This window comes from Gorilla gorilla, chromosome 9 (assembly GCF_029281585.2).
Source record: "Gorilla gorilla gorilla isolate KB3781 chromosome 9, NHGRI_mGorGor1-v2.1_pri, whole genome shotgun sequence".
Classification (NCBI taxonomy): domain Eukaryota; kingdom Metazoa; phylum Chordata; class Mammalia; order Primates; family Hominidae; genus Gorilla; species Gorilla gorilla.
The window spans coordinates 36,404,254-36,429,160 of NC_073233.2; the positions used below are offsets into that span (position 1 = coordinate 36,404,254).

General features: G+C 40.6%; 1 long non-coding RNA gene across 1 annotated transcript in view; it reads right to left on the bottom strand.

Moving 5' to 3' along the window:
- LOC129525621 (uncharacterized) overlaps positions 1 to 24,907 on the bottom strand; it is a 289,944-nt gene that overhangs the window by 16,322 nt on the left and 248,715 nt on the right. The gene's annotated exons all lie outside the window — the stretch shown is intronic.

Genomic DNA, 24,907 nt, shown 5'->3' on the forward strand with positions numbered 1-24,907 from the left:
AATATGGGAAGGCCATCCCTTGGCTATGCCACTATTGTCTATAAAAGGTATAACTGCCCTGCTGACACTGTATAGGCATGTGCCCAGAGAAAGAGAGAGAGCCAGAGCTGTTCATCTTTGCAGACAGAAAGGAGGGAGCCAGGACACAGCTCAGCTTGCTGGTGCCCAGAGAAAGAGAAAGAGAGTCAGATACGTCCATCTTTACAGACGGACGGAGGGCAGCCAGGACACAGCTCAGCTCACTCATGCCCAGAGAGAGAAAGAGTTAAGCTGCTTACTCTGAAGGCAAGGGAGAGCCAGCCTCATAGCTGTGTGTGGGAGCCGCCAGATTAAGCAGCTGAGACAGGACAGACAGAAGCTGTTGATGAGAGCTGCTGCTGAATAAAGCCATATTTCACCTAACTACGCCCCCCGCAGCCCCCACCACGAGTGTTCTTTCAGCTTTCTTCTCATCCACCCAATCCCTTCGGACCTCAACATGACATTGGTGTAGTCGTGAACCTGACAATTGGTGACGTCAACAGGATAAGGTGAGTGGGTCTTCAGCTCCCAGTCTGCTATGTGACCGCAGCATGGGCTGTGGTACCTGGTGGCAGTGGTGCTGCTTGGATGAGCCCCAGTGGAAACATGAGAGGCAGTGGACAGGTCTCCAGCAAGTGTGGAGAAGGCACTGAAGCAGCTGGAAGCTCACAGCACCAAGAAGGAGCACACCTTCGCCAGCAGAGTCAGATGGGCATTTCTGACTGCACTACGCGAAGTACATGCTCAGCCCCTGTGGGAGACAGCAAAGGTAAGGGACCTCCAGGCACAAGTTGAGCACCCAGGGATGCAAATGCACAGCTTGGAGCAAAACCTTGGGGTGAAGGACCTCCAGGTGCAAGCAGGGTGCTTAGAGGCCCAGATAAACAGCCTGGAGTCAGAAACAGTTGTCAGCGAGACTTTGAGCCCGACCTCCAGGCGGGACACTCCCACTCAGTCTGATGCTGTTGCTGAGGAGGAAGAGGAGGCTCCTCTGCTATGGGCTCATCCTGTGATCCGTCAGAAGGTAGAAGATGAGCAGCTGATGGGACCCCAGGGGAGAGCCCAGGGACTCCCCCACAGTGGTGAAACACACCTCTTATAGTGCTTATACCCCCACTGAGTTGCAGGAGTTAGGTAAGCAATGCAGGCAGCACCCAGGGGAGCGCCTCCCAGCCTAGTTACTCCATCTTTGGGATGAGGTTTTCTCGCTACACTTCTGAGACGGAGAAGCTGGCTTCTATCACAACTCGCCCCTCCCTTCATCAGCAGCTGCAGCTGTGCTGACAGTTGGCACAAGGGCAAGGTGACCACATGTTAATTGAGTGGCTGATGGCAGCCATACGGACTGTTTGGAATGATGCTGCAGAGAAAATAGAAATTGTGAGTAAATGACAATCATATACTGATTTGGTGCAGGTACTCCAGGAGATGGGTATGTGGCAGGCTATGTTTGATCTGAATACCCAGGGGCTAGATGATGAACATTTTACCTCCCACATGAGGGATCTTGTGCTGGGCTCAGCGCCCCTGAGTGCTTTTGGCTCTCTGGCTGCTGTTCACTCCGTATGTGGGGTGCCAAATACATGAAGTGACTACTGCTATGGCAGCCCTCAGGGAGGCAGAAGGCCATTAGCAGGACTGGGGAACCCATGCCATAAAGAAGGGGAAGGTGTCGCCTCTGCAGGTAACCACCCCAGGAAATCAACAGGGGCCCCAGTGGGTAACCCATGTGCAGATGTGGATTGATTTAATTGCAGCTGGGGTTGCTTGGGAGAAAATTGACAGGGAACCCAATGGGATGCCGTTGGCTCTGTGGAGGCAATTGTCCCCAGAGCAGCAATTCCAGAAAATGTCCGAAAGGGGGCAAAATACTCTTGATCAACCCAGCCCCACCCAGATGCTGTACTCAAGGACTGTTTGCTGATGGCCAAAGAGACCAGACCCTTCCTTTGACAGGGAACTGGCCAAGGTGCCCAGCAGAGGCCACGTGTGGAACTGGCAATCCATTGGCCTCCCACCAATGTACAGTGGGTCCTAGCACTGGTAGATACTGGTGCAGACTGCAGCTTTGTTTATGGAAATCCGGGTAAGTTTCCGGGCAAAGCTGCATTCATTGATGGTTATGGGGGCCAGTTGGTGAAAGTGAAACCTGTGTCTCTGCATCTTAGCAATGGCCACTTGGCTCCGTGCCTGTATACTGTGTATGTTTCTCCTTTACCTGAACATATTCCGGGGGTGGACATTTTGCATGGTCTGGACGTACACACCAGGGCCGGAGAATTCGGACTCGGTTTGGGTAGTAAAGCCAGTACTGCGTGGACATACCCTTTACCAGTCCCATGTCTTATATAATCATAGCCATGTAGACATAACATAGAGAAGCTCACCATCTGGCTCTCAGCCACTATTGTTTGTGTGGTGTATAAATGTAACACTGACCCTGTGAAGGGGATGCTGAATCAAGCCATGTCTCATTTACCTACTGTCTCTCGCGTGTTCTTCCAGCTCCCTGCGCCACATACACCCACTTCCCTCGGCCCTTAGCTGGGGCTGGAACCTGACCCTTAGCATGATGTTTGGCGTAGTCATGAACCTGACAATGATGAAATTTGTTTAAAAAAATTACTTACTAAAAGAACTTAGGCATGCTATTTCATGGGTAAATTTTTGTAAAGCTTAAAGAAATAATTTTTATACTTTTCCAGAATTTCCCTCAATTTTTTAAAATAAAGACAAAAGCATACAAATAACTAAATATAAAATATTTAGCATAGAAAAATAAAACTACAAGCTTACTCACTTATGAATAGTAATGCCAGTTTTTATATATATAAGACCTTAAAAGAATAATACATTATAACCAAGTGTGTTTCATCCCTGAAAGTCAAAGGTGTGTCTATATTAGGACATTATGGCAGAGATAACCAGCTGTCCACTAATAATTCTTGTCCCATTATCTGTGGTATATTATTTGCTGCTGGAAATTAGCTACCCAAACTGAAACTACATTTCCCAGCTATTCTTGCAACTGGATGTGGCTATATGATTACATTTTAGCCAGTAGAATGTAAGCAAAACTAGCATCTTCAACGTACATCTTGCAAAGAACTGCTGCATGCCCTTATTCCCTTTTAAGTGGTTGGAATAGAAATGATACCAAGATCTTGGAGCTATTTTTTTATCTTCAACTTTTATTTTAAGTTTAGGGGTCATGTGCAGGATGTGCAGGTTTGTTACATAGGTAAACATGTGCCATGGTGGATTGCTGCCCAAATCATCCCATCACCTAGGTATTAAGCCCAGCAACCATTAGCTATTTTTCCTGATGCTCTTCCTCCCTCCAACCACGCCGCCAACAAGCCCCAGTGTGTGTTGTTCCCCCCATGTGTCCATGTATTCTCGTCATTCAGCTCCCACTTATAAATGAGAACATGGGGTGTTTGGTTTTCCGTTCCTGTGTTAGTTTGCTGAAGACAACAGGAGCTATATTTCAAAGATGGTAGAGACTGTCAGTCTGGGTCTCTGAATGATTATGTGGAGGAAGACTGCCTTGTTAACCTACTCATCTCTAATTCTGTCTCAACAATAAACTTTTGAATGGTTGTGCTATTTGATTCTGTTTGTTGTAGAAGTTAGCCTACCCTAACTAATATATGTCTATTAATATAAATCATCCAGATGACAAGAAAAAAGACACAATTATTATTAACACATTTAATAAAAGCATTTGATAAAATTCAAATTCTCATCTCTGGTGTCAATTATTTTATTTTATTTTATTTTTTTTGAGACGGAGTCTGGCTCTGTCGCCCAGGCTGGAGTGCAGTGGCGCAATCTCAGCTCACTGCAAGCTCCGCCTCCCAGGTTCACGCCATTCTCCTGCCTCAGCCTCCGGAGTAGCTGGGACTACAGGCGCCCGCCACCACGCCCAGCTAATTTTTTGTATTTTTAGTAGAGACGGGGTTTCACCATGTTAGCCAGGATGGTCTCGATCTCCTGACCTCGCGATCCGCCCGCCTCGGCCTCCCAAAGTGCTGGGATTACAGGCGTGAGCCACCGCGCCCGGCCGGTGTCAATTATTTTTGAGGTCCGACAGCATCGCTGACTTTCTTGCAGTTGGCTGTCCATTCTCTATTTCTAAACCTTCTAATGACTTTCCCTTTTTTGCTTAAACTTACGGGACCTACCTGCTGTCACTTGATATAATGATGCAAATAACAAAAGCCAAAGAAAAAAACCCATAAAACCCCAAAATGCACTAGGTTTTAAAGATTAACATTTTTTTCTACTTTTTTTCTTTATCAGAAAAAAAGCATAGTCATCATGAGCAAGAATAATTTTGATTTTCTTCTAAGTAAGCAGAACACCTTCCTTCTTTAATCCCAAAACGGTACAGGGTAAATTTATTATTTTGCTAGCACTTACAAGAAAAAGGACCTATCAAGGTTCTGCCTCATAGTATAAAATAATATCACCTATTCTATGACCCAGTGGCAAGAAATTGGCTTTGGTGATGAATTGGCATATGTTGGTCTAATGCAGTCAGTCATCCAACAAGATCAGTAAATGAACCAAATGTCGTTTCTCTCAGGTAAAAGAATCCACAGCACGGGCAACATCTTTGGCAGATATTGTAGCCTTCTTCTTTACCTAGGCTTTGTGTAGTGTTATATAATGTTCTGTAACTTTTAATGAAAAAGCCTTAACAGACAAAAGCTTCTTCTGCTTACAATTGTAAATTGATACAAACTTATTATCTTCCATGAAAGCCATTGTGGGTTCACAGCAGCCTTCTACTTGGAAATAATTCCTGTTTCAGAAATTATAAAACTTGCAGAAGAGCAGAGGAAACACCATTCTGTTTTTATAGAGTGACCCCTATTGGAAGGCTTTACAAGTAAACAAGGGTAGACATGATACTGAGAAATAGAGTTAATATTATTTAAAATATATGATTACTGTGACCATTCTTTTTGCTACAAACGCTTTGAATTTCTTCTGGGATCCTGGCTTTTCCCTTATAGATTACAGTTATTCCCTGACTTGACGTGATTTCTCTATTAATCAGGTACTTTTGAAAGCAAGTGACAGAAGCCCAACTCAAAATAGTTTAAGGAAAAAAGTGGAGGAGGTAATTTATATTGGCTAATGTACGTAAGAAATTCAGGAGATTATAAAACTTAAAATAGGCTGGATTCAGAGACTCAATGTCTTCACTTTTTAGATAAGTTCTTCTCATGTGGTGGCAAAAATGACAACTGTCAATTCTAGGCGTAAGTCATACTTAGACTCAGAGATCCTACTGAAAAGTTCTTTCCTGAACTTTCGAAGCAGTGTCCTATGTCTTGTTGTCATCTTTGAACCAGTGACTGTCTTGAGCAGATACAATGCTCTGATTGGTCAGGCCCTGTGGGACATATCTCTCTAAGTCTTAGTAATGCATATTGTAAAATTCTCTTTGAGCAATCGATTCCTATTTGTGGGGCTTTTTTTTTTTTTTTGACTGCTGAAGAAAAGAAGAATGAGCTTTAGTCATTGAGTAGTTCTTTTTTCTGTTCAAAGCTTGCTGAACAATGACTAAACAGAAGTGGGATCACTGCTCCATTGACATCATGCCCCAATCCATTAAGCTAGTCAGTCCAGAAAGTCAGCAATAATTATGATACAGATCAACTACAGAAAGATACCAAGAAGGAAGAAAAGGGGAGAGGGGGAGAAAGAGAAAGAGAGGGAGGGACTGAGGAAAGGAGAAAGGAAGGAAAGAATGGAGGGATGGAGGAAATCAGTATATATTACTTGTCAGATTCTCAGCCCACAACATCAGGCATGCAAGAAATTTCTCATTAAAATTTATTTTCAGTCAACCTAATACTGACTGTGGTCCCCAGCTTCCTGGGTTGAAAGGTGATCTAACCTGTTATTGTTGCAGCATTCCCCACCCTTTACCCCAGAGTTGTGTAAAACACCAGGATCAAAATAGCACTAAGACTTGGGAGAGGCCCATCTGGTGATCACTCATCCATACTGATGCCAGTTCAGACACCCGTGATCATCTCAGTTCACATGGTAACTTCAGGAGAAGTTGCTCTGCTGCTTTCCTGTGAGGCTTGAGGCATGTGACCTTTAGGCAGGGCGGGGAGACCTAGGAGATGGCAGCCATTTCTCTCTTAGGTCTCGACATCATTGCAACATAATCCCTGAGCACAGGTATCCTCTCTTCTGAGAAGGCATAAACTTTCCTGTTTTTCCAATTTTCTTAGAAGCTTCCCTCCCTGCTCAGCTTATTTCTGATTCATGCATCTGCTCCCAACTCTCTGCGTTTCAGAATGCTAGCATGATATTTCATGGCCTTAAAATCCTGAAAAAAATAAAGCTCAACAGAACAGAAAGAGAATTATCAAAGCTTCTGCTTTCTATGGAATACATTACAAACATTCCAGAGGCAAAAAATTACAAAGCATAGCTGTGACTTTAAAATGAGGGGGACAAAAAATGTGGGAGACAAAAAATCACAATTTAATATTTCCTGCTAGATTGCTAGCCCCACACCAGTGGAAGAAAGAGAAGATGGAAAAGAAGAACAAGAGGCTAAGTTCTGCATGTTTAAGGAAATTACCAGAAAGTGGTAAAACCTGGGTATTTTTATTTTATTTTTTATTTTTTTTATTTTTTTATTTTTATTTTTTAATTTTTTTTATTATACTTTAAGTTTTAGGGTATATGTGCACATTGTGCAGGTTAGTTACATACGTATACATGTGCCATGCTGGTACGCTGCACCAACTAACTAGTCATTTAGCATTAGGTATATCTCCCAACGCTATCCCTCCCCCCTCCCCCTACCCCACAACAGTTCCCAAAGTGTGATGTTCCCCTTCCTATGTCCATGTGATCTCATTGTTCAATTCCCACCTATGAGTGAGAATATGTGGTGTTTGGTTTTTTGTTCTTGTGATAGTTTACTGAGAATGATGATTTCCAATTTCATCCATGTCCCTACAAAGGACATGAACTCATCATTTTTTATGGCTGCATAGTATTCCATGGTGTATATGTGCCACATTTTCTTAATCCAGTCTATCATTGTTGGACATTTGGGTTGGTTCCAAGTCTTTGCTATTGTGAATAGTGCCGCAATAAACATATGTGTGCATGTGTCTTTATAGCAGCATGATTTATAGTCCTTTGGGTATATACCCAATGGATATATACCCAATGGGATATGGGATGGCTGGGTCAAATGGTATTTCTAGTTCTATATCCCTGAGGAATCACCACACTGACTTCCACAATGGTTGAACTAGTTTACAGTCCCACCAACAGTCTAAAAGTGTTCCTATTTCTCCATATCCTCTCCAGCACCTGTTGTTTCCTGACTTTTTAATGATTGCCATTCTAACTGGTGTGAGATGGTATCTCATTGTGGTTTTCATTTGCATTTCTCTGATGGCCAGTGATGGTGAGCATTTTTTCATGTGTTTTTTGGCTGCATAAATGTCTTCTTTTGAGAAGTGTCTGTTCATGTCCTTCGCCCACTTTTTGATGGGGTTGTTTGTTTTTTTCTTGTAAATTTGTTTGAGTTCATTGTAGATTCTGGATATTAGCCCTTTGTCAGATGAGTAGGTTGCAAACATTTTCTCCCATTTTGTAGGTTGCCTGTTCACTCTGATGGTAGTTTCTTTTGCTGTGCAGAAGCTCTTTAGTTTAATTAGATTCCATTTGTCAATTTTGGCTTTTGTTGCCATTGCTTTTGGTGTTTTAGACATGAAGTCCTTACCCATGCCTATGTCCTGAATGGTAATGCCTAGGTTTTCTTCTAGGGTTTTTATAGTTTTAGGTCTAACGTTTAAGTCTTTAATCCATCTTGAATTGATTTTTGTATAAGGTGTAAGGAAGGGATCCAGTTTCAGCTTTCTACATATGGCTAGCCAGTTTTCCCAGCACCATTTATTAAATAGGGAATCCTGTCCCCATTGCCTGTTTTTCTCAGGTTTGTCAAAGATCAGATAGTTGTAGATATGCAGCGTTCTTTCTGAGGGCTCTGTTCTGTTACATTGATCTATATCTCTGTTTTGGTACCAGTACCATGCTGTTTTGGTTACTGTAGCCTGGTAGTATAGTTTGAAGTCAGGTAGTGTGATGCCTCCAGATTTGTTCTTTTGGCTTAGGATTGACTTGGCGATGTGGGCTCGTTTTTGGTTCCATATGAACTTTAAAGTCATTTTTTCCAATTGTGTGAAGAAAGGCATTGGTAGCTTGATGGGAATGGCATTGAATCTATAAATTACCTTGGGCAGTATGGCCATTTTCACGATATTGATTCTCCCTACCCATGAGCATGGAATGTTATTCCATTTGTTTGTATCCTCTTTTATTTCCTTGAGCAGGTTTGTAGTTCTCCTTGAAGAGGTCCTTCACATCCCTTGTAAGTCGGATACCTAGGTATTTTATTCTCTTTGAAGCAATTGTGAATGGGAGTTCACTCATGATTTGGCTCTCTGTTTGTCTGTTGTTGGTGTATAGGAATGCTTGTGATTTTTGCACATTGATTTTGTATCCTGAGACTTTGCTGAAGTTGCTTATCAGCTTAAGGAGATTTTGGGCTGAGACAATGGGGTTTTCTAGATATACAATCATGTCATCTGCAAACAGGGACAATTTGACTTCCTCTTTTCCTAATTGAATACCCTTTATTTCCTTCTCCTGCCTAATTGCTCTGGCCAGAACTTCCAACACTATGTTGAATAGGAGTGGTGAGAGAGGGCATCCCTGTCTTGTGCCAGTTTTCAAAGGGAATGCTTCCAGTTTTTGCCCATTCAGCATGATATTGGCTGTGGGTTTGTCATAGATAGCTCTTATTATTTTGAAATACATCCCATCAATACCTAATATATTGAGAGTTTTTAGCATGAAGGGCTGTTGAATTTTGTCAAAGGCCTTTTCTGCATCTATTGAGATAATCGTGTGGCTTTTGTCTTTGGCTCTGTTTATATGCTGGATGACATTTATTGATCTGTGTATATTGAACCAGCCTTGCATCCCAGGGATGAAGCCCACTTGATCATGGTGGATAAGCTTTTTGATGTGCTGCTGGATTCGGTTTGCCAGTATTTTACTGAGGATTTTTGCATCAATGTTCATCAAGGATATTGGTCCAAAATTCTCTTTTTTGGTTGTGTCTCTGCCCGGCTTTGGTATCAGAATGATGCTGGCCTCATAAAATGAGTTAGGGAGGATTCACTCTTTTTCTATTGATTGGCATAGTTTCAGAAGGAATGGTACCAGTTCCTCCTTGTACCTCTGGTAGAATTCGGCTGTGAATCCATCTGGTCCTGGACTCTTTTTGGTTGGTAAGCTATTGATTATTGCCACAATTTCAGAGCCTGTTATTGGTCTATTCAGAGATTCAACTTCTTCCTGCTTTAGTCTTCGGAGAGTTTTTGTGTCAAGGAATTTATCCATTTCTTCTAGATTTTCTAGTTTATTTGTGTAGAGGTGTTTGTAGTATTCTCTGATGGTAGTTTGTATTTCTGTGGGATCGGTGGTGATGTCCCCTTTATCATTTTTTATTGCGTCTATTTGATTCTTATCTCTTTTCTTCTTTATTAGTCTTGCTAGCGGTCTATCAATTTTGTTGATCCTTTCAAAAAACCAGCTTCTGGATTCATTAATTTTTTGAAGGGTTTTTTGTGTCTCTATTTCCTTCAGTTCTGCTCTGATTTTAGTTATTTCTTGCCTTCTGCTAGCTTTTGAATGTGTTTGCTCTTGCTTTTCTAGTTCTTTTAATTGTGATGTTAGAGTGTCAATTTTTGATCTTTCCTGCTTTCTCTTGTGGGCATTTAGTGCTATAAATTTCCCTCTACACACTGCTTTGAATGCATCCCAGAGATTCTGGTATGTTGTGTCTTTGTTCTCCTTGGTTTCAAAGAACATCTTTATTTCTGCCTTCATTTCGTTATGTACCCAGTAGTCATTCAGGAGCAGGTTGTTCAGTTTCCATGTAGCTGAGCGGTTTTGAATGAGACTCTTAATCCTGAGTTCTAGTTTGATTGCACTGTGGTCTGAGAGATAGTTTGTTATAATTTCTGTTCTTTTACATTTGCTGAGGAGAGCTTTACTTCCAAGTATGTGGTCAGTTTTGGAATAGGTGTGGTGTGGCGCTGAAAAAAATGTATATTCTGTTGATTTGGGGTGGAGAGTTCTGTAGATGTCTCTTAGGTCCGCTTGGTGCAGAGCTGAGTTCCATTCCTGGGTATCCTTGTTGACTTTCTGTCTCGTGGATCTGTCTAATGTTGACAGTGGGGTGTTAAAGTCTCCCATTATTAATGTATGGGAGTCTAAGTCTCTTTGTAGGTCACTCAGGACTTGCTTTATGAATCTGGGTGCTCCTGTATTGGGTGCATATATATTTAGGACAGTTAGCTCTTCTTCTTGAATTGATCCCTTTACCATTATGTAATGGCCTTCTTTGTCTCTTTTGATCTTTGTTGGTTTAAAGTCTGTTTTATCAGAGACTAGGATTGCAACCCCTGCCTTTTTTTGTTTTCCATTTTCTTGGTAGATCTTCCTCCATCCTTTTATTTTGAGCCTATGTGTGTCTCTGCATGTGAGTTGGGTTTCCTGAATACAGCACACTGATGGGTCTTGACTCTTTATCCAATTTGCCAGTCTGTGTCTTTTAATTGGAGCATTTAGTCCATTTACATTTAAAGTTAATAGTGTTATGTGTGAATTTGATCCTGTCATTATGATGTTAGCTGGTTATTTTGCTCGTTAGTTGATGCAGTTTCTTCCTAGTCTCGACGGTCTTTATATTTTGGCATGATTTTGTAGCGGCTGGTACCAGTTGTTCCTTTCCATGTTTAGCGCTTCCTTCAGGAGCTCTTTTAGGGCAGGCCTGGTGTTGACAAAATCTCTCAGCATTTGCTTGTCTGTAAAGTATTTTATTTCTCCTTCACTTATGAAGCTTAGTTTGGCTGGATATGAAATTCTGGGTTGAAAATTCTTTTTCTTTTTTTTTTTTATTATACTTTAAGTTTTAGGGTACATGTGCACATTGTGCAGGTTAGTTACATATGTATACATGTGCCATGCTGGTGCGCTGCACCCACTAACTAATCATCTAGCATTAGGTATATCTCCCAAAAATGCTCATCATCACTGGCCATCAGAGAAATGCAAATCAAAACCACTATGAGATATCATCTCACACCAGTTAGAATGGCAATCATTAAAAAGTCAGGAAACAACAGGTGCTGGAGAGGATGTGGAGAAATAGGAACACTTTTACACTGTTGGTGGGACTGTAAACTAGTTCAACCATTGTGGAAGTCAGTGTGGCGATTCCTCAGGGATCTAGAACTAGAAATACCATTTGACCCAGCCATCCCATTACCGGGTATATACCCAAAGGATTATAAATCATGCTGCTATAAAGACACATGCACACGTATGTTTATTGCGGCACTATTCACAATAGCAAAGACTTGGAACCAACCCAAATGTCCAACAATGATAGACTGGATTAAGAAAATGTGGCACATATACACCATGGAATACTATGCAGCCATAAAAAATGATGAGTTCATGTCCTTTGTAGGGACATGGATGAAATTGGAAACCATCATTCTCAGTAAACTATCGCAAGAGAATTCTTTTCTTTAAGAATGTTGAATATTGGCCCCCACTCTCTTCTGGCTTGTAGGGTTTCTGCCGAGAGATCCGCTGTTAGTCTGATGGGCTTCCCTTTGAGGGTAATACGACCTTTCTCTCTGGCTGCCCTTAACATTTTTTCCTTCATTTCAACTTTGGTGAATCTGACAATTATGTGTCTTGGAATTGCTCTTCTCGAGGTGTATCTTTGTGGCGTTTGCTGTGTTTCCTGAATCTGAATGTTGGCCTGCCTTGCTAGATTGCGGAAGTTCTCCTGGATAATATCCTGCAGAGTGTTTTCCAACTTGGTTCCATTCTCCCCATCACTTTCAGGTATACCAATCAGACGTAGATTTGGTCTTTTCACATAGTCCCATATTTCTTGGATGCTTTGCTCATTTATTTTTATTCTTTTTTCTCTAAACTTCCCTTCTCACTTCATTTCATTCATTTCATCTTCCATTGCTGATACCCTTTCTTCCAGTTGATCGCATCGGCTCCTGAGGCGTCTGCATTCTTCACGTAGTTCTCGAGCCTTGGTTTTCAGCTCCATCAGCTCCTTTAAGCACTTCTCTATATTGGTTATTCTAGTTATACATTCTTCTACATTTTTTTCAAAGTTTTCAACTTCTTTGCCTTTGGTTTGAATGTCCTCCCATAGCTCAGAGTAATTTGATCGTCTGAAGCCTTCTTCTCTCGGTTAGTCAGAGTCATTTTCCGTTCAGATTTGTTCCGTTGCTGGTGAGGAGCTGCGTTCCTTTGGAGGAGGAGAGGCGCTCTACTTTTTAGAGTTTCCAGTTTTTCTATTCTGTTTTTTCCCTATCTTTGTGGTTTTATCTACTTTTGGTCTTTGATGATGGTGATGTACAGACGGGTTTTTGGTGTGGATGTCCTTTCTGTTTGTTAGTTTTCCTTCTAACAGAGAGGACCCTCAGCTGCAGGTCTGTTGGAGTACCCTGCAGTGTGAGGTGTCAGTGTGTCCCTGCTGGGGGGTGCCTCCCAGTTAGGCTGTTCGGGGGTCAGGGGTCAGGGACCCACTTGAGGAGGCAGTCTGCCCGTTCTCAGATCTCCAGCTGTGTGCTGGGAGAACCACTGCTCTCTTCAAAGCTGTCAGACAGGGACATTTAAGTCTGCAGAGGTTACTGCTGTCTTTTTGTTTGTCTGTGCCCTGCCCCCAGAGGTGGAGCCTACAGAGGCAGGCAGGCCTCCTTGAGCTGTGGTGGGCTCCACCCAGTTCGAGCTTCCCGGCTGCTTTGTTTACCTAAGCAAGCCTGGGCAATGGTGGGTGCCCCTCCCCCAGCCTGGCTGCCGCCTTGCAGTTTGATCTCAGACTGCTGTGCTAGCAATCAGCGAGACTCCATGGGCATAGAACCCTCCGAGCCAGGTGCGGGATATAATCTCGTGGTGCACCGTTTTTTAAGCCCGTAGGAAAAGTGCAGTATTCAGGTGGGAGTGACCCGATTTTCCAGGTGCCGTCCATCACCCCTTTCTTTGATTAGGAAAGGGAACTCCCTGACCCCTTGTGCTTCCCGAGTGAGGGAATGCCTTGCCCTGCTTCGGCTCATGCACGGTGTGTGCACCCACTGACCTGCGCCCACTGTCTGGCACTCCCTAGTGAGATGAACCCGGTACCTCAGATGGAAATGCAGAAATCACCCGTCTTCTGCCTCACTCAGGCTGGGAGCTGTAGACCGGAGCTGTTCCTATTCGGCCATCTTGGCTCCTCCCCCAAACCTGGGTATTTTTCAATCGGTGCTCTTTGCAAACCTATCCTAACCCAATACATCATTCAATTTTAAACTTAAAAAAAATTAAGGTTAAACTCCAAAGTTAAAATCCTGTTAATTTAATTACTTTTCTAGTTGTTTTATTTCAACAATTCAGTTGACTATTCCTTTAGAAATAGCTTGGATTTCTTGGAAATACGCTTGGTTTTAAGCCCTTGATCATGTTAGCAATGTCTTTTAGACTAAAAGTTTTCATAAATTCCTATAGTATAACTTAAGATTCAAAATGGCATAGATACTAGAATGTTACAAAAAATTAGAAACATTGAAAGTAAAGTCCTTGAACTCCCATTTCTTACAGCTCCTTGATAGCAAAGTGGAATTAGGGGTCTTATTTCATTTGCAATTTTTCCAAGCTGTCTTACTCATCCCTAAGATGTCAGATACCTGAAACTAAGCCAGATGGCAGATTTCCTACCATTGAATTTGTAACAGCAAGGGATAAATATGTGAATCCTTTGCTTTTACTCTGTATGTTCAAAGACCTGTAAAAGTTCCCAGAAAGTACACGGGTTAGCTGAAGTCCAAATACAATAACAGAAAAAATTGCGCTGTGAAGAGTTTTTTAGCAACAAAGCTAAGACAGTAGGGTCATGTCTTAGCTCTTTATCATAATGGACCTTCTTGATGCCCCCAAGCACTGAATCCTAGAGCCCTTAAGACTTCCCCAAAATTTGAAAGGATTCCCTATTTAATAAATGGTGCTGGGAAAACTGGCTAGCCATATGTAGAAAGCTGAAACTGGATCCCTTCCTTGCACCTTATTCAAAAATTAATTCAAAATGGATTAAAGACTTACATGTTAGACCTAAAACCATAAAAACTCTATAAGAAAACCTAGGCAATACCATTCAGGCATGGGCAAGGACTTCATGTCTAAAACACCAAAAGCAATGGCAACAAAAGCCAAAATTGACAAATGGAATCTAATTAAACTAAAGAGCTTCTGCACAGCAAAAGAAACCACCATCAGAGTGAACAGGAAACCTACAGTATGGGAGAAAATTTTTGCAATCTACTCATCTGACAAAGGGCTAATATCCAGAATCTACAATGAACTCAAACAAATTTACAAGAAAAAAAAAACAACCCCAGCAAAAAGTGGGCAAAGGATATGAACAGACACTTCTCAGAAGAAGACATCTATGCAGCCAAAAAACACATGAAAAAATGCTCATCATCACTGGCCATCAGAGAAATGCAAATCAAAACCACAATGAGATACCATCTCACACCAGTTAGAATGGCGATCATTAAAAAGTCAGGAAACAACAGGTGCTGGAGAGGATGTGGAGAAATAGGAACACTTTTACACTGTTGGTGGGACTGTAAACTAGTTCAACCATTGTGGAAGTCAGTGTGGCGATTCCTCAGGGATCTAGAACTAGAAATACCATTTGACCCAGCCATCCCATTACTGGGTATATACCCAAAGGATTATAAATCATGCTGCTGTAAAGACACATGCACACGTATGTTTATTGCGGCACTATTCACAATAGCAAAGACTTGGAACCAACCCAAATGTCCAAGAAAGATAGACTGGATTAAGAAAATGTGGCACATATACATCATGGAATACTATGCAGCCATAAAAAATGATGAGTTCATGTCCTTTGTAGGGACATGGATGAAATTGGAAATCATCATTCTCAGCAAACTATCACAAGGACAAAAAACCAAACACCACATGTTCTCACTCATAGGTGGGAATTGAACAATGAGAACACATGGACACAGGAAGGGGAACATCACACACTGGGGACTGTTGTGGGGTGGGGGGAGGGAGGAGGGATAGCATTAGGAGATATACCTAATGCTAAATGATGAGTTAATGGGTGCAGCACACCAACATGGCACACGTATACATATGTAACAATCCTGCACGTTGTACACATGTACCCTAAAACTTAAAGTATAATAATAATTTTTAAAAAAGACTTCCCCAAAATTTAGAACAATGGAGGTTCATTTAGGTAGAGAATAATGATTCTAGAAGGGAAATTCAGGGAGTTTACAGATTATTAGGTAATATAGTTTCTGCGGGTTTCAAACATTGTTACTGAAATTCAGTGAGGTCTCATCATAGATGCACTTAACTTACTTGAATTAGATATATGCAAAAACAACTTTAAGAAAAAGCCTTAGTTGTTGGCTTTTGACTTCAAATAAGCCATATCCTGCTGGTGATTATAGGGGATTTTTAAAAGTAATTTTGGCCTTACTCAAATTTAGTCATAAGTACCAAATTTTGAATCTAATCCCCACATAATAGGAGGCTGCTGCAGTGTTGTCAACCTGAAAATGATGGCCAGCTTTTTAGTAGGATGATGTTAAAAGGCCTGCAGCCAAGACCATTCTTTCAGGGGACTCTATGTAAGGCATTTCACCTCCAGTGAAGTGACTCTCATTTCCTCATCTGCAAAGTTGAGGTAATAATTATCACTTCCCTTCCATCATAGTAGGGTTTTTGTAATAGTCAAATCACATAATATATATGATAGTATTTGGAAAATTCCAAAATCTTACCTGAATAAAGAGGATACAGATAGCCAAGAGAGAAGCACTATAAGCAGCCAATTAGGTAAAGTAACCCTTACTGGCATTCTAATTTCTTTACCCAGTTTTCAGTCCCAGAGAAGCTTCATTCTTTAAAATAGCTGTGTATACTCAATAAATTCAAATTGTCTCGTTACATTCTTTTTTGAACTTCCTGTAGGTGCTATCCTCCAACATCCCACCAAAACTAATAAGTGCCACATTGCCAAAGACATGGCCAACCTTGTCTTATTAGCCCCAGGAAAATAATTTGATAGGCTTCATCACTCTTTCTTCCTTCACACACTTTCTTCTTTTGGTTGCCAAGACAACACAGTTACCTGGATTTCCATTCTCTGAACTCTTCGTGGGATTCTTTGCTGGCTCTTCCTCATATCCTTTTCCTTTTCATGTTGGAATGCCACTGGGCATGATCTTTTAACTCTGTTCTCTTCTCTGTCTACCTATTGCTTTTATGGCCTCATTCAATCACATCTATTTACTAATGACTCCAAAATTGATATCCCCATCCTGGATATTTAATCAGAACTCCACACTCAAATACCCAACTATCTAATATTTTCACATAGATATTTATTAGAAATTAAAAACGATATTTCCAAAACATCAGAAGCATGATCCAAAAAAGAATAAAGTTGATAAATTGAATGTCATTAAAATGAAAAACCATTGTACCACAAAATGCTTAATTAAGGAGGCATGTTCTTGGCATATTTGAGTAAGAACCTGAAAATTCTATTCCTTCATAAAGGCAATAAAAACCTTGGCAAAATTTGAATAAATCAACTTTCTCAGAATTCAGGATATTAGGCAAAGTCTTACAAAAATCCAAGGAGTGTTTGCTACTTTTTTAAAAAAAGTGAATCTCAGTAAGAACAATGAGTTTTGTGACATTTTAACTTACCCTATTTCTATTACCCCATCTCCAGCTCTGCAACAACCTTGAAAATCAATAGTCTCACAACCATGAGAGCTGCAAAAGACAGCAGACCAGCAGCCAACAGATGGGGAAAAATTGATATTTGGCATTTCTAAAAAGCCCCATACCCTGAGAACTAATACTAGTTGACCTGTCTGAAAATGTTCTCAATAGCTCCATTCTTAGAGTTTATGTTTATTTGACCTAATTTAAAGCTCACTCTGTGCAAACAGTCCTATTCCTAGGTCATTTGTCAAAAGCAATCAGGGCAGTTATTTAATATCACAGCAGTTTCAAGTATTAATATCTGTAGAGACTTACAAGAGGCTCCACAGAAGACTTAAAGGGAAAAACTGAGGAATGAGATGACCATAGGGAGTTTATAAGCTTGTGAGAATCTGTAAGGCCACATACGTGTGCAGATTGTGCTTATGCCCAGGAAAAACCGAGGAAGGCTCTAATCTTTTCCCTCTGGTTAACCTCCAGGCTCTGTTCAAACAGGGAGTATAAGCTAAGGCTGAGCGGTAAACTGCCTAACTCAGCATTGAAGGTATGCCTCAACAAACACACAGAAACCCTACAAAGATTAGGAGGCTAATTTGTTCAAAGAATTTAAGTAAGTCTCAGTCCAATAATTATCTGGCCACTAAGATAACTGAGCAAAGACTACACTACAGTGCCAGACTATTCACACAGTGGCAAAACTATATACAACAAATAATACAGACCTTACAAAATTAGTCCAGGAAAGTCACTAAACAAACCATCAACTAAAGCAACAACAACAAACCCTGGAGAAAGAAAAATTGGATTTCCAATGTTGCTACTTATGCTATTTAAAATGTCTAATTTAACAAAAACTAAAATTGTGAGACAAACAGAAAAAGTATGGTGCATATGCAGGAAAAAAAAATCAGTCAATAGAAATTTTCCCAGATAAAGCCCAAATGTTGGACTTAATAGGCAAAGACTTTAAATCATCTATTATAAATATATTTAAAGAAAGAAAGGAAACTACATCTAAAGAACTAAAGAAAAGCATAAGAATGATGAGAATCAATATACATAAGTATTCCACAGTTGAAAAGTACAAAAGCTGAAGTGGTTATGGGACTCAATGGCAGATTTGAACTGACAAAAGAAAGAATCAGTAAATTTGAAGTCAGGTCAATTGAGATTATGCAATGTGAGGGACAAAAAGTAAAAAGACTGGAGAAAAATTAACAGAGCCTCAGAAACTGTGGGACATCACTGAGTATGGCAACATGTGCATAATGGAAATCTCAGAAAAGGAGAAGAAAAAACAAAGAAGCAAGAAAAAATATTTGAAGAAATAATTATCAAAACTTCCCAAATTTAATGAAAAACATTAATTTATAAATGTACGAAACTCTAAAATCTCTAAGTAGGATAAACTCAAGCAGGTCCATACCTATACACATCATAAAATGCCTATTGAAAGACAGAGATTCTTGAAAGCATCAAGATAGAAGAGGCTTATTTACAGGGAATACTCCCTAAGATTAACAGATGACTTCTCATCAGAAAGCATGGAGGCCAGAAGGAAGTGGGATAGTATGTTCAAAGGGCTGAAAGACGAAGACCATTAATGAAGAAATTTATTTTTTTATTATACTTTACGTTCTAGGGTACATATGCACAATGTGCAGGTTTGCTACATAGGTATACATGTGCCATGTTGGTTTGCTACACCCATCAACTCATCCTTTACATTAGGTATTTCTCCTAATGCTATCCCTCCCCCAGGCCCTTTGTCAGATGGGTAGATTGCAAAATTTTGCTCTCATTCTATAGGTTGCCTGTTCACTCTGATGGTAGTTTCTTTCACTGTGCAGAAGCTCTTTAGTTTAATTAGATCCCATTTGTCTATTTTGGCTTTTGTTGCCATTGCTTTGGTGTTTTAGTCATAAAGTCTTGCCCATGCCTATGTCCTGAATGGTATTGCCTAGGTTTTCTTCTAGGGTTTTTATGATTTTAAGTCTAACATTTAAGTCTATAATCCATCTTGAATTAATTTTTGTATAAGGTGTAAGGAAGGGATCCAGTTTCAGCTTTCTGCATATAGCTAGCCAGTTTTCCCAGCACCGTTTATTAAATAGGGAATCCTTTCCCCATTGCTTGTTTTTGTCAGGTTTGTCAAAGATCAGATGGTTGTAGATGTGTGGTGTTATTTCTGAGGCCTCTGTTCTGTTCCATTGGTCTATATCTCTGTTTTGGTACCAGTACCATGCTGTTTTGGTTACTGTAGCCTTGTAGTGTAGTTTGAAGTCAGGTAGCATGATGCCTCCAGCTTTGTTCTTTTTGCTTAGGATTTCTTGGCAATGTGGGCTCTTGTTTGGTTCTATATGAACTTTAAAGTAATAAATTCCAATTCTGTGAAGAAAGTCATTGGTAGCGTGATGGGGATGGCATTGAATCCATACACTACTTTGGGCAGTATGGCCATTTTCATGATATTGATTCTTCCTATCCCTGAGCATGGAATATTCTTCCATTTGTTTGTGTCCTCTTTTATTTCATTGAGCAGTGATTTGTAGTTCTCCTTGAAGAGGTCCTTCACATCCCTTGTAAGTTGGATTCCTAGGTATTTTATTCTCTTTGAAGCAATTGTGAATGGGAGTTCACTCATGATTTGGCTCTCTGTTTGTCTGTTATTGGTGTATAAGAATGCTTGTGATTTTTGCACATTGATTTTGTATCCTGAGACTTTGCTGAAGTTGCTTATCAGCTTAAGGAGAATTTGGGCTGAGACAATGGGGTTTTCTGAATATACAATCATGTCATCTGCAAACAGGGACAATTTGACTTCCTCTTTTCCTAACTGAATACCCTTTGTTTCTTTCTCTTGCCTGATTGCCCTGGCCAGAACTTCCAGCACTATGTTGAACAGGAGTGGTGAGAGAGGGCATCCCTGTCTTGTGCCAGTTTTCAAAGGGAATGCTTCCAGTTTTTGCCCATTCAGTATGATATTTGCTGTGGGTTTGTCATAAATAGCTCTTATTATTTTGAGATACATCCCATCAATACCTAGTTTATTGAGAGTTTTTAGCATGATGGGCTGTTGAATTTTGTTGAAGGCCTTTTCTACATCTATTGAGATAATCATGTGGTTTTTGTCTTTGGTTCTGTTTATATATGGATTATGTTTATTGATTTGCATATGTTGAACCAGCCTTGCATCCCAGGGATGAAGCCGACTTGATCGTGGTGGATAAGCTTTTTGATGTGCTGCTGGATTTGGTTTGCCAGTATTTTATTGAGGATTTTTGCATTGATGTTCATCAGGGATATTGGTCTAAAATTCTCTTTTTTGTTGTGTCTCTGCCAGGCTTTGGTATCAGGATGATGTTGGCCTCATAAAATGAGTTAGGGAGGATTCCCTCTTTTTCTATTGATTGGAATAGTTTCAAAAGGGATGGTACCAGCTCCTCTTTGTACCTCTGGTAGAATTCAGCTGTGAATCCATCTGGTCCTGGACTTTTTTGGTTGGTAGGCTATTAACTATTGCCTCAATTTCAGAGCCTGTTATTGGTCTATTCAGAGACTCAACTTCTTCCTGGTTTATTCTTGGGAGTGTGTATGTGTCAAGGAATTTATCCATTTCTTCTAGATTTTCTAGTTTATTTGCATAGTGGTGTTTATAGTATTCTCTGATGGTAGTTTGTATTTCTGTGGGATCAGTGGTGATATCCCCTTTATCATTTTTTATTGCATCTATTTGATTCTTCTCTCTTTTCTTCTTTATTAGTCTTGCTAGTGGTCTATCAATTTTGTTGATATTTTCAAAAAACCAGCTCCTAGGTTCATTGGTTTTTTGAAGGGTTTTTTGTGTCTCTATCTCTTTCAGTTCTGCTCTGATCTTAGTTATTTCTTGCCTTCTGCTAGCTTTTGAATGTGTTTCCTCTTGCTTCTCTAGTTCTTTTGATTGTGATGTTAGGGTGTTAATTTTAGATCTTTCCTGCTTTCTCTTGTGGGCATTTAGTGCTGTAAATTTCCCTCTACACACTGCTTTAAATGTGTCCCAGATATTCTGGTACATTGTGTCTTTGTTCTCATTGGTTTCAAATAACATCTTTGTTTTTGCCTTCATTTCATTATTTACCCAGTAGTCATTCAGGACCAAGTTGTTTTGTTTCCATGTAGTTGTGTGGTTTTGAGTGAGTTTCTTAATCCTGAGTTCTAATTTGATTGCACTGTGGTCTGAGAGAGAGTTTGTTGTGATTTCTGTTCTTTTACATTTGCAGAGGAGTGCTTTACTTCCAACTATGTGGTCAATTTTAGAGTAAGTGTGATATGGTGCTGAGAAGAATGAATATTCTGTTTATTTGGGGTGGATAGTTCTGTAGATGTCTATTAGGTCTGTTTCTTGCAGAGCTGAGTTCAGGTCCTGGATATCCTTGTTAACCTTCTGTCTCGTTGATCTGTCTACTATTGACAGTGGGGTGTTAAAGTCTCCCATTATTATTGTGTGGGAGTCTAAGTCTCTTTGAGGTCTCTAAGGACTTGCTTTATCAATTTGGGTCCTCCTGTATTGGGTGCACATATACTTAGGACAGTTAGCTCTTCTTGTTGAATTGATCCCTTTACCATTATGTAATGGCCTTCTTTGTCTCTTTTGATCTTTGTTGGTTTAAAGTCTGTTTTATCAGAGACTAGAATTGCAACCCCTGCTTTTTTTTGCTTTCCATTTGCTTGGTGGATCTTCCTCCATCCCTTTATTTTGAGCCTATGTGCATCTTTGCACATGAGATGGGTTTCCTGAATACAGCACACTGATGGGTCTTGACTCTTTATCCAATTTGCCAGTCTGTGTCTTTTAATTGAGGCATTTCACCCATTTACATTTAAGGTTAATATTTTTGTGTGTGAATTTGATCCTGGCATTATGATTTTTGCTCATTATTTTGCCCATTAATTGATGCAGTTTCTTTATAGCATCAATGGTCTTTACAATTTGGCCTGTTTTTGCAGGGGCTGGTACCGGTTGTTTCTTTCCATGTTTAGTGCTTCCTTCAGGAGCTCTTGTAATGCAGGCCTGGTGGTGACAAAATCTCTCAGCATCTGCTTGTGTGTGAAATATTTTATTTCTCCTTCACTTATGAAGCTTAGTTTGGCTGGATATGAAATTCTGGGTTGAAAATTCTTTTCTTTAAGAATGTTGAATATTGGCCCCCACTTTCTTCTGGCTTGTAGGGTTTCTGCTGAGAGATCCACTGTTAGTCTGATGGGCTTTCCTTTGTGGGTAACTCGACCTTTCTCTCTGGCTGCCCTTAACACTTTTTCCTTCATTTCAACCTTGGTGAATCTGATAATTATGTGTCTTGGGGTTGCTCTTCTGGAGGATTATCTTTGTGGTGTTCTCTGTATTTCCTGAAATTGAATGTTGGCCTGCCTTGCCATGTTGGGGAAGTTCTCCTGGATAATATCCTGCAGAGTGTTTTCTAACTTGGTTTCATTCTCCCCATCACTTTCAGGTACACCAATCAAACGCAGATTTGGTCTTTTCACATAGTCTCATATTTCTTGGAGGCTTTGTTCATTTCTTTTTACTCTTTTTCTCTAATCTTGTTTTCTCACCTTATTTCATTAATTTCATCTTCAATCACTGATACCCTTTCTTCCACTAGATCAAATCGGCTATTGAAGCTTGTGCATGAATCACGAAGTTCTCGTGCCATTGTTTTCAACTCCATCAGGTCATTTAAGTTCTTCGCTACAGTGTTTATTCTAGTTAGCCATTCGTCTAATCTTTTTTCAAGGTTTTTAGCTTCCTTGCAATGGGTTTGAACATTCTCCTTTAGCTCAGAGAAGTTTGTTATTACTGACCTTCTGAAGCCTACTTCTGTCAACTCATCAGTCATTCTCCATCCAGCCTTGCTCCGTTGCTGGCAAGGAGCTGTGATCCTTTGGAGGAGAAGAGGCACTCTAATTTTTGGAATTTTCAGCTTTTCTGCTTTGGTTTCTCCCCATCTTTGTGGTTTTATCTACCTCTGGTCTTTGATGTTGGTGACCTACAAATGGGGTTTTGGTGTAGATGACCGTTTTGTTGATGTTGATGTTATTCCTTTCTGTTTGTTAGTTTTCCTTCTAACAGTCAGGTCCCTCAGCTGCAGGTCTGTTACAGTTTGCTGGAGTTCCACTCCCAACCCTGTTTGCCTGGGTATCACCAGCAGAGGCTGCAGAACAGCAAATACTGCAGAACAGCAAATATTATTGCCTAATCCTCCCTCTGGAAGCTTTGTCCCAGAGAGGCAGCCGCCTATATGAGGTGTCTGTCGGCCCCTACTGGGAGGTGTCTCCCAGTTAGGCTACACGGGGTTCAGGGACCCACTTGAGGAGGCAGTCTGTCCGTTCTCAGAGCTCAACGCCACGCTGGGAGAACCACTGCTCTCTTCAGAGCTGTCAGACAGTGACGTTTAAGTCTGCAGAAGTTGTCTGCTGCCTTTTGTTCAGCTATGCCCTGCCCCCAGAGGTGGAGTCTAGAGGAAGTAGGCCTTGTTGAGCTGTGATGGGCTCCGCCCAGTTAGAGCTTCCCAGCCACTTTGTTTACCTACTCAAGCCTCAGCAATGGCGGATGCCCCTCTGCCAGCCAGGCTGCCATCCTGCAGATTGATCTCACACTGCAGCGCCAGCAGTGAGTAAGACTCCGTGGGAGTGGGAGCCACCAAGCCAGGCATGGGAGAGAATCACCTTGTCTGCCAGTTGCTAAGACTTTGGGAACAGCGCAGTATTTGAGCGAGAGTGTCCCATTTTTCCATGTAGTCTGTCACAGCTTCCCTTGGCTAGGAAAGGGAAATCCCCCAACCCCTCGTGCTTCCCGGGTGAGGCGACGCCCCACCCTGCTTCAGCTTGCCATCTGTGGGCTGCACCTACTGTTCAACCAGTCCCAATGAGATGAACCAGGTACCTCAACTGGAAATGCAGAAATCACTTGTCTTCTGCATCAATCCTGCTGGGAGCTGCAGACCGAAGCTGTTCCTTTTTGAACCATCTTGGAACACCCTCCTTATGAATAATTTTACATCTGGCAAACCTATCTGACAAAAATTAAAGAGAAATTAAGACAGTGCTAGGTAAACAAAAACTGAGAGAATTCATCCCTACCAAACCTACCCTACAAGAAAAACTAAAGGGAGTCCTTTAGGAGAAATGAAAACAAACTAGAGAGTAACTCTAATACGAAGAAATAGGAAGATTAATAAGGGTAATTACATAAGCAAATATGAGAGATAGTATAAATATATTTTAGTTTGTAACACTTTTCTTCTTGCATATGGTTAAAAGACATAAAACTGTGTCGATGTACTTGAAATGTACTAATAAGTGATATGTATAATAATAGCACAGAAGTAGGGAGGCAATGGAGCTATAGGAGAGCAAAGCCGATGTATACTATCAAAATTAAGTTGTAAGTTTGAATCTGTAATAGATTGTTTTAAGTTAAGATGTTAATTGTTTTGCACAAAGCTTCTGCATGAAGCTCTAACACAACCCCTTTTGCTCAGGTCATCAGAACACTTATTCTATTTTATGGAATGAAGTGTTGCCCAATTCTGAAATCACATAAAGCCAATTGAGATCTTAATTAAATTTGTTGTAATTTTGTCTTTTGACACCAATTACTTGGTGAATGGATAAACAAAATATGACATATCCATACACTGTACTGTTCAGTTATAAAAGAGAATGAAATATCAATACATTTTATAACATGGCTGAACTGCAAAAACATTATGTGAAGTGAAACCAGCCAGAAGCAAAGGACTACATATTATACAATTCCATTTATATGAAATCTGAAGAAATGTCAAATCTATAACAAATGAAATTAGTGGTTGACTGGGGCTGGAGAAGGGAACAGAGATTAACTGTAAATATGCTAAAGGGAAATTTTCATGATTAAATCTTCTCAACTGGATTGAGAGAATTGTTGCACAACACTGTAAAT